This window comes from Amphiprion ocellaris, chromosome 21, assembly GCF_022539595.1.
Source record: "Amphiprion ocellaris isolate individual 3 ecotype Okinawa chromosome 21, ASM2253959v1, whole genome shotgun sequence".
In the NCBI taxonomy this organism is placed as follows: Eukaryota; Metazoa; Chordata; class Actinopteri; family Pomacentridae; genus Amphiprion; species Amphiprion ocellaris.
This window is the reverse complement of record NC_072786.1, coordinates 23,353,163-23,366,705: the sequence shown is the minus strand read 5'-3', so window position 1 is coordinate 23,366,705 and position 13,543 is coordinate 23,353,163. Positions and strand designations below refer to the sequence as shown.

The following is a 13,543-nucleotide window of genomic DNA, read 5'->3' as shown; positions in this document are numbered from 1 at the left end:
TTTTCCAAGTTAAGGACTGTACAGACAATACTTGGAAGAAAAAACCTGAAGGTATGATCAGTACGACCTTTTGATGGTTGGATGGAGTTTATTTTTTCTGCAGTGTTTGAGTAAAGTGATTGAATTTTATTTACTACAAAAATTCCTTAAAATTCTGATTTTTTTAAAAAAATATCAAACCAAGGGTTGTAGTATGACAATCATGAGCCAACTGATGGCTCCAGTGAATTTGATGACACTACAGTACATAAGAGTAAAGTTATTGAATTGTATTACTAATAAAAATAATAATAAAATAATAAAATTCATTAAAATTATGAAAAAATGTTTTTATATCAAACCAAGAGTTGTAGTATGACCAGTAGGAGTCAATTGATGGCTCCAGTGATTTTGGTGACAATACAATGTATAAGAGTGAAGTTATTAACTTTTATTACCAATAAAAATTCCTTAAAATTCAGATTTTTAATTTATTACCGAACCAAAAAATGTCATAGTATAGCATGTCGCTAAAAAATCGTCAGAGTATAGCCTTTGGTCTAAAAACGTCATCGTATAGCATGTCGCTCATAAAACGTCATAGTTTAGCATGTCGCTCTAAAAACGTCATAGTATAACATGTCACTCTAAAAATGTCATAGTATAGCATGTCACTCAAAAAACGTCATAGTATAGCATGTCGTCCAAAAAATGTCATAGTATAGCATGTCGCTTAAACATCATAGTATAGCATGTCGCTCTAAAAACGTCTTAGTATAGCATGTCGCTCTAAAAACGTCATAGTATAGCATGTCGCCCAAAAAACGTCATAATGTAGCCTTTGGTCCAAAAAATGTCATAGTTCAGCATGTCGCTCTAAAACATCATAGTATAGCATGTCGCTCTAAAAACGTCATAGTTTAGCATGTCACTAAAAAAAATGTCATAGTATAGCATGTCGCTCTAAAAACGTCATAGTATAGCATGTCACTCTAAAAACGTCATAGCATGTCGCTCTAAAAACGTCTTAGTATAGCATGTCGCTCTAAAAACGTCATCATATAGCATGTCGTCCAAAAAACATCATAGTATAGCGTGTTGCTCTAAAAATGTTATAGTATAGCATGTCACTTAAACATCATAGTATAGCATGTCGCTCTAAAAACGTCTTAGTATAGCATGTCGCCCAAAAAACGTCATAATGTAGCCTTTGGTCCAAAAAATGTCATAGTTCAGCATGTCGCTCTAAAAACGTCATAGTATAGCATGTCGCTCTAAAAACGTCATAGAAAAGCCTTTAGTCCACAAAAGGTTGTTATGTCCTGGCTGTCTGAAGTAGGTGAGGAGCAACACAAAAACAGTCCAAACGCTGGTTTCCAGAGGATTAGACGAGAATTCATTTGAAAGAGTAAGTTTACAACAACACAACATGTAGGGAGGTTAAAAGCAAATGGGTGTTAGTAAAATAAAAATAATAAACAGAACTAAAAGTGAACTTCATGATGACATTGATGGGCATTCCAACCAGGAAAAAAGTAAAAGACAATCAATACAAAAAACCTCTTCCTGTTCACTTATTAAAACCCAAAAACAAACTGCAGTAGCACCCTAAACTAAAACTAACAATGGGTTCCCTGTTTTCCTTTGTGAACAATTCAAAGGTCCCTCTCTATCTCCCCACACATCCACCAACCACTGGAACACATCTCCAAAGTTCTGCTGGTCCAGCTCAGCTTCCCCTCAGAAGAAGTGCCGCCACCTGCCAGATGAAGGAGCCTTTTGAGAGGCAGCTGGCATCGTGATTGGACTGTACTTTGGTCTGTTCCAATCCAGCTTCAGCTCCAGAGACGGCAGGCGGGACGAGTCAACGGAGGCCTGGTGGACGAAGGCATGCAGCTGAGTACAATCCAGAAAACAACAGAGGAGGAGGAAACAAACATAGTAGCATAGTGTAAAATATACATAGTATATTGTATAAATAACAAGTCAAAGTAAAGAGACATACACTGTAGAATTGTAGTAATTGTGGGCTGACTGATTTTCTGATTATTGGTATTTTTTACCGGTAATAAATACATTTACTTTGGCTCTGAACCTTTATCTACCTGTGGTCGCTCTGTCTTCTGGAGTGATTTGATTGGTTATATGTCACGAATAAAACTCCTTTAACTTAACATCTGTAAACAAAACAAAAACCTATCAACAAAGTTTTCTGTTAGAGTTTGTGTTCTTCTAAGTTTAACACCAAGATTTTAAATACTTTCATTTACTGCAAATAAATATCTTCTCCAAATGTCTCACTAATAATCATTATCAGCCTTAAAAACCCACAAAACACCCCTCTATACTCGACCACACTTAGTACAGTCCGGTTCCCCCTTCTATAAATCTGCTTGGAATCTTCCACTTCCTGTTTGTCAAAGTGGCCTTCTACCTGGACAGGTTTTGTTGGAGCTCATGCAACAAACATTTTGGGTAACTGCACTTTAATATGGATGGATGACACTGAATTAGAGTCTGTTTTAATGAGACTGAGTTAAGATGTGTAGCTCTGTCATTAAATAGGAAATTATTTCTCAGAATTCACAGAGAAAAGTCTGAAATGTTTGCTAGGTTAGCGTCCCACATGTTCTTTGGCTCAGCTAAAGCTAACTCTCTCCAACTTCTGGATCTCTTGAGTTGCTTGTTGTTAAAATATCTTGCTAGAGGTGCTGAAGCTCAGAAAGTCTGAGATGTTTGTTCAAAATAAGCTCATTCTTTTATCTAGTCTTATCTGAACTGTCCTCTTTTGTTTGAACTTTCCCTAAACTTAGGAGTTAATGACAGAGCAGCACATCCAGACTCAGTCTCATTTATGTAGAGATTAAACTTCAGTGTCATTCATTGATGTTAAAGTGCAGTTTTTCAAATGTTTGTTGCACATGCTCCCGACCAAACCAGTCCAGGTGGAAGACGATGTGAAGAGAAAGCTCCAGAGGATGAATATCACACATTTACGTTGGAAATAAATGTCCTTTAATTAGACATTGTCATGCAAAAGTTGGATTTCCCTTTAATGATGTTCAAATCTTTGTTGAGTGTTTTGTTGATGTTGGTTTCTAAATGTTTTTTGACACTCGGCCCCAAAGATTAAAACCTTCTACGGCTCACAAGCTGCAACAATTCACACATTATCAACTATCTTTCTGACTAAACTAAGATAAAAAGTGAAAAACTGCCTGATTCCTGCATCATGAATGTAAATCTTTTTGGTTTTTATGACAGTAAACTGAATATATTTGGGTTTGACATTTTATAGTCCAAAACAAGAAATGAATTACTGGAGAAAACAATCAACAGATTAATGGACAAAGAAAATGTGTTTTCCAACATATATGGCTGAATTACTCCAACATTACAAGATACATACAATTTTAATTCAATTTTATTTATATAACACCAATTACAGGTCAAATTGTCCCAAGACACTTTATTTTTATACTTTTTTGTCATATTTAAAATATGAAAAAGTAAGAAATTTAAACCTCTTGACTAATCCAATTTATTATTTGGTTTTTAAGAGACTAATGGACAATTTAAAATAACTTTCTCCACAAAAACTAATAAACATGAGGTCAAATAGAAGAAACAGTTTTAAATACTGCAGTCCCACAATGACAAGACTAAAGTTTGTCAACAAAGTCTAAATCTGCTGGTGGATTCCATTAAAGTCCTAATAAATGATAATAAAATGTGATACTAAAGGTTTGTGGTGCTAAAAATTTCCAAGTAAAGTTATCAAGTTGAACATCTGGATGGAGGTTGATAAAAGTTGACCTTCTTTCATTTCTCTGGAGCGACTCCATGGATTTTATGGATGGTGGTTAAAGACCTGCTCTTCTAGTGGTCTTCCTTCTAGTCGCTGTAAAAAGTCAGTCCATCCTGGCCGACTTCAACACCTCTTCATGACAACTTGTTCTGCCTCCGACCTGGTGGAAACTCCAGAAACTCGGGAAAACCTGTGGAGACTCGAAGAACTCGTCAAGATTCGAAGAACTCGTCGGGCGGGGGAAGGTGTGGTGGGTGGTGGTGGGAGGTGGGGGAGTAGAGGGGGGAGGCCGCCACCCACCTCCCCACCTACTCTCCGCCCTGACTCCACCCAGACTCCGCCTTGGCCCTGCCCATGTGGTGACTTCAGTAACTACGATGTCAAAGGGACGACGAATTTATTTCTTTTTATCTGATCTGTAGCTCAGTGAGTTAAGGACTTGCCTATGGAGCTGCAGGTCGCTGGTTCAAGACCAGACCCTTCTTAAGTTTTATCAAAATCCTGACAAAGACAAAGAAAGAAAAAGGCCGGTGGCGGGTCTCGAACCTGCGACCTACCAGTCGGTAGTCTTCTTCTTATCCTCCTGAGCTACTCGCTCAGATACTAATTCTTCTTTTTTTTGCGCATTTATCATCTATTTTTTGTCGTTTTCGATTTTTTTTTTTTAACTCGAGTCTCGACGACCATTTTTCTCAGGAGGTTGGACTTCAGCCTTTGTGCTGGAGGGTGGAACCCTCAGTTCCAAGACTTTCCAAGCCTCCAGACCTCCCGAGTCCTTAGGACCTGAGCTTTCACACAGTCTGAGGGCTGAAATTCTCTAAGTCCCACAGTAGTTCTCTGTTAGTTTGAACCTTCAGACAGTCCAAGGACTGATATCTTCTAAGTTCCTGAGTAGTTCTCTGTTAGTTTGTACCTTCAGACAGTCTGAGGACTGAAATCTTAAAAGTTTCTCAGTACTTCTCTGTTAGTTTGAACTTTCTGGTTAACAGAAGCCTTAAAACTTGTGACCATGAGTCTTGATTTCACATTTAGACCATCCATCTGAGTTCTTCTCAGACCTTCACCTGTGGGTTTTTTAGAAATCCTCAACAAACTCTGATTCTCTTCAATGAACAGTAAAGTTTGTGGAGATCAGAAGGTAACATTAGTTTGATCGATGCCTTCAACTACTAGTAGACTTTATCTAGAAAGCAGTTTTCTGAAATGAGTTCTTAGTAAATCTGTCCACAATCAAACCAAGAACATAGAAAGAGGAAATGTTTGAAGAAACAACTTGTTTTCATTTCAGACTAGAAAAGACTTTAAGGCCTTGATCTGTTTTTGCTCTTTTGATCATTTTATTGTCTCCTCTGTTTAATTTGATCTTCTAAAGTTTAACTGGTGTCTTTTCAAATGTTTTGTCTTTAGTTTGATTCTTCTTAAACGTTTAGTTTTGCTGTTTTCTCACCTTTTATTCTTTTCTAATGTCTGATTTGATTTAGAAATGTTTTGTCTTTTTAATGGTTAATTGTTTTTTCAAATGTTTTATCGGCTTGTTTGAAAATTTTCTTTTCTTTCCCAATGTTAAATTTTTTGATTAAATCTTTGTTTTTCTTTTTAAATGTTTTACCACCTTTTAATGTTTAATTTTCTTTTTAAATGCCTCATTGTATTTTGTTTGATTCCTATTTAAAGTTTTATTGTCTATAAGATTTAATTTTCTAATTAAACATTTAATTTTTTAATAAAATGTTTTGTCTTTTTAAAGGTTTAGTAATCTAATTAAATATTTTGTATTTTTTGAAATGTTTTATCATTCTTCTTGTTTAATTGTATATTTTAAATGTTTAATTATCTAAAATATTCCATCTTTAATGTTTAATATTTTTGTTTAAAAAATTTTGTTTAATTTCATAATTACATTTTGTATCTTCTGTTTATCTAATTAAATATTTTGGCTGTTTAATATAATTTAATTATATTTAATGTTTAATTTTTTTTCAAAGTTTTATTGTATGAAATGTTTTTCCTTTGATTTAATTGCTTTTTTAATGTAGTTTATTTCTTTAATCTTTTTTTTTTCCTGTCAAGATTTTAACCCCAACCTTAAAAATGAAACAAACCCTGAAATCACAATGAAAAATACTTCTGTTGTCACAATCATGAGTTAGTCAATTATTCAGTTTATCAATTCAACTTTATTTGTTTAGCAGCTTTCACACAGATGACAAAACTAAACAAGCAAAGAGAAAAAACTATGCTAAAACTATGATTAAAACTCAAAAACATATCTAAAAAAAAAAAGATTTAACATCATAATAAAATATGTCGTGTCCAGGGGATGGAGGGAGTTTATTGAAGTCTTCTTGGGCTCACATGGGAAATCATTTAAAATATAAACTTGATATTCAGTCTAAGGAAACTGGAAACTGCAGAGCGACAGAAGAACCAACAATATCTCCTGTTTTCTCCTTTAATGAGTCGACTCTTCTTGTGTTTTCAGACCAAAGAACTACAGACTCTTCACAACCTGCTCAAACTCTTGGTACAGGACCTCACCACACGGGTCAAGAAGGTTTCTGTCTCATTTCTACTCTGAAGCTCACCTTCTCCTGCTCAAACTGCTGACAAATGTTTCTGCTGCTCTAAAGTCTGGTCTCCAGAACTTCCTAAAAACTCTCAAAGTCTCTTCTGCTGCAGGTTGCTTTGTAGAACTGTTCCAGAAAACCTCACTAAACCACATGGAGGGGCCTCAAGATAGTCGTCCAAATGAAACCATACAAAAACCAAACTAGCACAACCCAAACACTAAAGTCTCCTGCAGCCTACCAGAGAACCTCTGAGAACAGAGAATCAGGACAGGAACTCTTACCTTCTGGACAACCAACGCTGGTTCACAAGAATACAGAATGTGTCTGACCAAAAACCTCTAAAGACTCACTACAGCCAAGATAAAGACACAACTCAGCTGCACCAAATCCACTAATCACTGCACACATTAGCACCATGTGCTAACTGTGGCTAAAGAACCACATTTACCAAGACAACTATCCAGTACAAAGCCCTAAAACACATTAAGAAACACGTTAAAGACAATTTTACTGCTGGAAGCTGCAAGCCAACGCCTAAAAAACAAACTAAAGCAATGGAGCCAAACTCGGATCAGTGGTGAAGAGAAACAGAGGAAATGTTTGACTGCAGCTAAATGAAGCAGGAAGACACTGAGCTGCTCAGGTGTTCCTGATAACACCAAGCTGCTCAGGTGTTCCTGATAACACCAAGCAGCCACCTGGACAGCCAATAGGAACACAGCTTACTGGAAGTACAGAGGGCGGGGTTAGTGAAGGAAATTTAATTTAAAGTTGAAGCAGAAAGTTAACAAAGAAAGTTGAAAACCACCTTCTGATACCCTGAAATCGCTGAGTTTTCACACAAAGAACACCTGAACATGTCAAACTGGTTCCATAGTAGAACCATCATTGTAAAAACGTCATAGTATGGTGTGTTGCTGTCTAGGGTCGCTGAGGAGCAACACAAAAACAGGACAAACGCTGGTTTCCAGGGGGTTAGGAGGATATTTATTTGAAAGAGGAAGTTTACAACACAACATGTGAGCAGAAAAAACACAAAATCTGTCTTTAGTTCAGCTGAAAATATTAGTTTTTGTCTTTTTTATTGACCAAACTTTTCAGGAAGTAGATGAAGAATAATTAAAGCTCTCATGTAGAAGTCCAACTTATTTTGGATCCTTGTGGAGAGTTTAATCTTAGAGTTTGTAAAGCTGTTGAGTTTTTAGAGTCACATGGATTGTTTTGACATTAAATAACTGAGTCCTGAAATAAAATTACAGTTGTGGATTTCTGTCATTTAGTCTGGACTAAACAAATAACAGCAGCATAAATGTCAAACGTCATTATGAGGAGTCTGGATTGAGGTTTCTCACTTGATAATGAGCAAAACATGAAATTTGGTTGGTTTAAAGGAATATTCCACCCTAAATCTTTGAATGTTGACCTAAAAGGTTGGTTTCAGGAAGTATTCCACCTACAAGGTCCTCAAACATCCACCTTAAAGGAACATTCCACCAAAAATCCTTGGATATGCACCTAAAATGTTGGTTTAACTGAGTATTCTATCTAAAATCCTCAAAGAGACCTGAGGGGCTGGTTAAAAGGAATATTCCACCTAAAACCTCAAATATAGACCCGAACAGGGTGGTTTAGAAAAACTCCTTCAATGTAGACCAAAAAAGTTAGTATGGAGGAATATTCCACCTGAAATGTAGACCTGAGAAGTTGGTTTGGAAGAATATACCATCCTAAACATCCTTAAATGTAGACTAAAAGACGATTTGAAAGAAAATTCCACCTAAAATCCTCCAATGTAGACCTAAAAGGTGAGTTTAATGGTATATTCTACCTAAAATTCACTACTGTAGACCTTGGAGGTTGGTCTGATGGTATATTCCTCCCAACATCATTGAACATAAACTTAAAAAGTTTGTTCAAAGGAATATTCCACCTAAAATCCTTCAATGTAGACCAAAAAAATCTTGGTGTAAAGGAGTATTCCACCTTAAATGTAGACCTAAAGGATGGTTTGGAGGAATATTCTACTCTAAAATCTTCCAATGTAGACCTAAAAGGTTTATCTGATGGTATATTCTACCCAACATCCTGGAACATTTACCTAAAAGGTTGGTTTAATGGTATTTTCCCAGAAGAACCCTTATAACCCTTAAAACTTATTGCAGTTTCTGCAGGAACACAGTATGATGAAGGATCAGCTGACTGCAGCGTGGGCTGAGTGGACAGCTAATACGTACACACTCGCCTTCAAAGGTTTCACTTTATGGTACAGTTTCTACTTAACTCACGTAATGGAAACTGAAAGGAGAAGAGGATAAAATGTGCATCCTAAGGGAAGCAAGTTACCTCAACTGTAATCATGTTTCTCAGTGGGGAAAATACAGAATAAAAGAAAAGTTTAAATAAGTTAATGATAAATTTACCTCAGCACACAGTGCACCTCTTCTGTATTGTTATTCAGTAACTTCTGCACTAAAAATGTCACTAATGTTAACAACATTTCTGAGATACATAGCCAGATGGTGAGGCTATGGAAAGAGTCTCCAGTTTTAGAATTCAGGTGACACACATCACTGAAGAAGTGTCTTGGTCCATACAAACCACCACAACTATTGGGAAGGTTCAGCAGTGCCTCTTTGTCCTGAGAAAGCTCAGGAGAGTCAGTCTGCCACAGAGCCCTCTGGTCTACTTCTGCAGGTGGACAATGGAGAGCATCCTACCATGCTGCATTATGGTTTTCCAGCTCCACCAAGAAGGACCAAAAGGCTCTGCAATGGTTCAATAAAAGAGCCCACATCATTACTGGGACTCTGCTGCCATCTACTGGGGACATTTACCAGACCTGGTGTAAGCGCAGGGCCTCCCACATCCCCTCTACTCTCCCATCTGGCAGGAGATACAGGACAGTACACACAATCAACAAGACTAAAAACAGCCTTTTTACCAGGCTGTTAAACTTTTGAACATGGCTGGATCCCTCACCCTCCACTCACACAAACATATATTGAAACTGGCTGATTGAGCTGTTCACACTGTTTAGATGTGCAATTTATTTAACTTTTTTTCCTGCTACCACACCTCGCACTTTAAACATTGCACTTTTACATATTAACTTACAAAATGTCTTGATGTTTTAATCTGTATTGAGAATGTCTTTTAATGGACTATTTGTTTGTTGTTTTTTTTTACTGAAAGGGTGCTTTCAAAATAGAGTTGTATTGCTGTCTTGCACTGCAGTATAATGACCACAAAGCTTCCAATCTATTTCATGTGGATGTTAATTTGACATGTATCACCTACCTACACGTTGTTCCAGACCAAGCACACTCCCTGATGCCACCAACCTCCCCTAGCAGGACAGTGCAGGCCACCACACATAGAGATGAAAGTGGCTGTTGGCAAAAAACCCTGAAAGTTTTTTTTCTAAGCAACTTTGCCAAGTGAGCGCCGAAGGTGCTCCAAGAGGCTGCCGAAGGCAGCCTTATGCGAGAGCCGAATAATAAATTATAATAGTGTCATTGTTACAATTAAATTAACATAGCATTATAGTCTTTATTAACAATAAAAATATATATAAAAAATCAAAATGACCACGCAATATTCAATGAAGATAAAAATTTAAAAATGACCAAATATAGATCTTCAATGGAGTCTATCTTATCAAAAGCATGCACAAATGATATCTATTCACTCAAAAATATGAAAAAATTGAGGTCTATTTTTGTAAAATAAAAAAAAAAGTTCCTAGTTTGTCTAATTTCCTGATATATTCAGACACTTTTAAACTTTATTTTTATTTTTACTGTTAAGCCACTTTACCCTCATCTGTCACCCTTGTATATATTGTAAATATTATTACTATTGTTCTATTATTATTTTATTCTTATCACTATGTCTCCTGTTACATAAGCTGCTGTAACAATGTAAATTTCCCCTGGAGTGGGGAGAAATAAAGAACTTTATCTTATCTTTATCTTATCTTAAGACACAGTAAACTATCAATATATTGATATCTATTTTTGTAAAATTTAAAAAAAACGTACCTGGTTTGTCTAATTTCCTGATATATTCAGACAAGAAATCGCCGTTCGTATCTTTCTCTTCTAACCACGACCACCGGAACGCGTTCTTGACTGTCGCGTCTATAGCACGCACGTCAGCGTGCCTGTCTAGCTGTTTAAACATTGTCCTGACAGGTACGGGTCATTACAGTTACACAAAAGCAAAGGTCGTCTATTCAATGAGCGCTATTCAATGATTAATCTCTCCTTTGTACTCAAAACTGGCGCTATTCAGTGCATCCGCTCTCGCAAATTCTCGCAGCAATGTATTCAGCATTAGATTGGAATCGCGTCAATGAACGAGATTCAAAATGGCTGCCTCCGTACAGGAATATAAACAACAAACAACGCATTAGCGATAAGAATAAAATTTTCAAAAAGAATACTATCAATCAAATTCTGATTTTCACTGAAAACTTCGACCAATTTTCCCAGATTCCCGGAAATGAACTCACAAAATTTGAAATCCCGGATTTCCGGGAAAACCCGGAAAACTTTCATCTCTGCACACAACAAAAACTGCTCCGGAATGGGTAGACGTGTGTCTAGTATGTGGAGTTAGTAAAACAATAGTAAAAAGTAGAAGATAAGTCAACAAGATGGACAACAGTAATGACAAACAGGCTACAGAGCTTACTGCAAAAAATAAATACTTATATTGTGGTTTGACAGTTAACAACCCAATGAGGCCCAAAGGATACATTCAACAAAAACACAAAAGCAGGTCTTTCAATGTCACTGTTCTCAGGTCCAAACCAGCTGGTTGATCTGTAAGGAGGTGGGCATGTTTAAATTCTGTCCACAGAACGGTGTGTCACAGTACAGTTAGATCTTACCAAACTTCAGCTGCACATTCAAGGCTTCAGGTCCATCTGGGCTGTGGCTCTCCATCCATGAAACAGAAAGTTGTCATATCTTTTGTGAGTGTCTGGAAAGCCTGCAGGAAGTTCCAGTGTTTCTCTTTATATCTCTGCTCTTCTGGATTCCAACTCAAAGCCCTGACCTGCGAGGATCACAGTCAAATTACATTTAAGCTTTAAGTGAATCTATGAAGATGACTGACCAAAGGGTAAAGCTTCAACAAAATTAGTCTAATGTTCCACTGTAATTCAATGGTACACCTATTTCGTAAAAAAAAAAAAAAAAACAACAACTATGTTTTCAGTGATCAGTGATTTATTTTTTGATGAATGAAAACCAATTCCATTAGTTTCATGCGGCTAATATGTAAAGTAGCAGCTCATTTAAGACACCGATATTAGCTCATGAGTAGCTTTTACCAACATAACAGTAGGTTACACATAATATAACAGACTCTGACAAACATTTTAGTGCACAGAACATGTATGTCTTGTATTTTTCTCAACTCAGAGCAGTCTGTTAGACAGCTAACATTAGCATTATCATTAGCACGTGTGGAAGTGGATTAGACGTTGGGCTAACGTTGTTAGCTCGCTAATGTACTTAGCACAAGTCAAGCTAGCAGCGCTAGGAGTTAACTCACCCCCGCAAAGTACCACGAATTAACGAAGAAAACAGCGGCAAGTCTGTCTAGATTCAGGTGGAAAACTACAGGTGTCCAGGTCGTCCATCCGTCATCACAACCTCAACACCAGTTCACGACAGGTGTCGTGCCAAAGTAGTTACCCCCGATAGAAAGTGTATCCCCTCGCGGGAGCGCGCATGCATTCGGAAGGGTGGAGCTATAATTCTGTGTTTAGATATCAGCGTAGTTTATGAATAAAGCAAAATGTGGATTGTTACGATCATGCTTTGACTGTCAAACATGTTTGGTAATTTAGCACATGACATTTCAACCTAAATAAATGCTTTTGCTATACATTGCGTGTTGCCTAATTAATAATATTGATAGCGCTGCCTAATAATGTCTTTTCCTTCTCCTTTTTGTAATGAAGTGTAAGCGATCACCCTGCTGACTAAACGTAGGCCCAATACTCTTTGGGTGGGTACTAGATTCAAACGCGCTGTAATTCAACCTTTAGATCTATCTGTCCAACCTCTGATACAGTAAAATCAACACCACTGTGAGCATTTTAACACACTGCATTTACTGCAGCACTGCCAGCAATAGCTGTTGCTGTAACTCACTTTCCACAGGGTATCTTGTCTTCAGATATTGGCGTTTTTGTTTTTTGTTTTGTTTTTTTTTTTTTAAATCCCCCCTCTGTTGATCATCAGAACTTCATAGCATTTATTCAGAAATTCTCAGACAAATAGCGATACAGGAGGATCGACGAGAACATGTTATGAGGGGGAGACACATAATTGCAGCCTGATTGTCTGCGCCTGCCAGAAAATGTACCCCCCTCTATATTCCTCAGGTGATGTACTAACATCACGTGTTTTATTCTGCAGACATTTGTGATCATGCTTAGCAACACCTGTGAATTAGGACTAATTTCATTAATCACAGCTTATAGAGGGGTACAAATTATTTCAGCCTCATTCACTGGACTTTTCATTACAGCGGGGGGGTACATTTTCTGGCAGGTCCAGTGAATGAGGCTGAAATAATTTGTATCCCTCTACAACTTTAGCTGAATCTGGATGCACATTGGAGGATCACAGCCCAGGAGGTCCTTTCTTCCACCCCTCACCCCCTTTCTTCACCCTTCTACTCCTCACTCTGTCTTTATCTAAGGGCAGCACTGTGGCTCAGTGATTAGCGCTGCAGGTTCACAAAAACACCTCCACCCCTCTGGTGGCATGTTTCCTGTGTGGAGTTTTATATTACAACAAAACAAAATGTAATCAAAATATAACAACACAAAATGAAAACAAAACCAAACAAAATAACTTTTATATAAACCTTGGGCACCTGCACACTCTAAATTGTTCCCAGCCCAAGAAATAAAATGAAAAAAAAAAGTTAATAATAATAATAATAATAATAATAATAATAATAATAATAATAATAATAATAATAATAATAATAATAAAATTAATAATAATAAAATTATTAATAAAAAAACATAAATTAATAAAAAATAACTAAACATAATTATTCTTATTTGTGCATTTGTTTGTTTGAGTTAACACACAACTGCAGCAGATTCTGGTTGCTTGTCATTGTTTGTTCTGAATTAAACAACAAAAGCTTGGAAGGC

The 13,543-nt window shown here is 36.8% G+C and overlaps 1 long non-coding RNA gene across 1 annotated transcript; it reads right to left on the bottom strand.

The window, feature by feature from the left end:
• Positions 1-5,941: 5,941 nt before the first annotated feature.
• LOC111578540 (uncharacterized) lies at positions 5,942-12,097 on the bottom strand. Its single transcript, XR_002746997.3, has 3 exons — positions 11,920-12,097; positions 11,252-11,418; positions 5,942-11,183 (listed from the first exon to the last, which is right to left on the bottom strand). It is a non-coding gene; the product is annotated as an uncharacterized LOC111578540 (long non-coding RNA).
• Between the last annotated feature and the right edge of the window lie 1,446 nt (positions 12,098-13,543).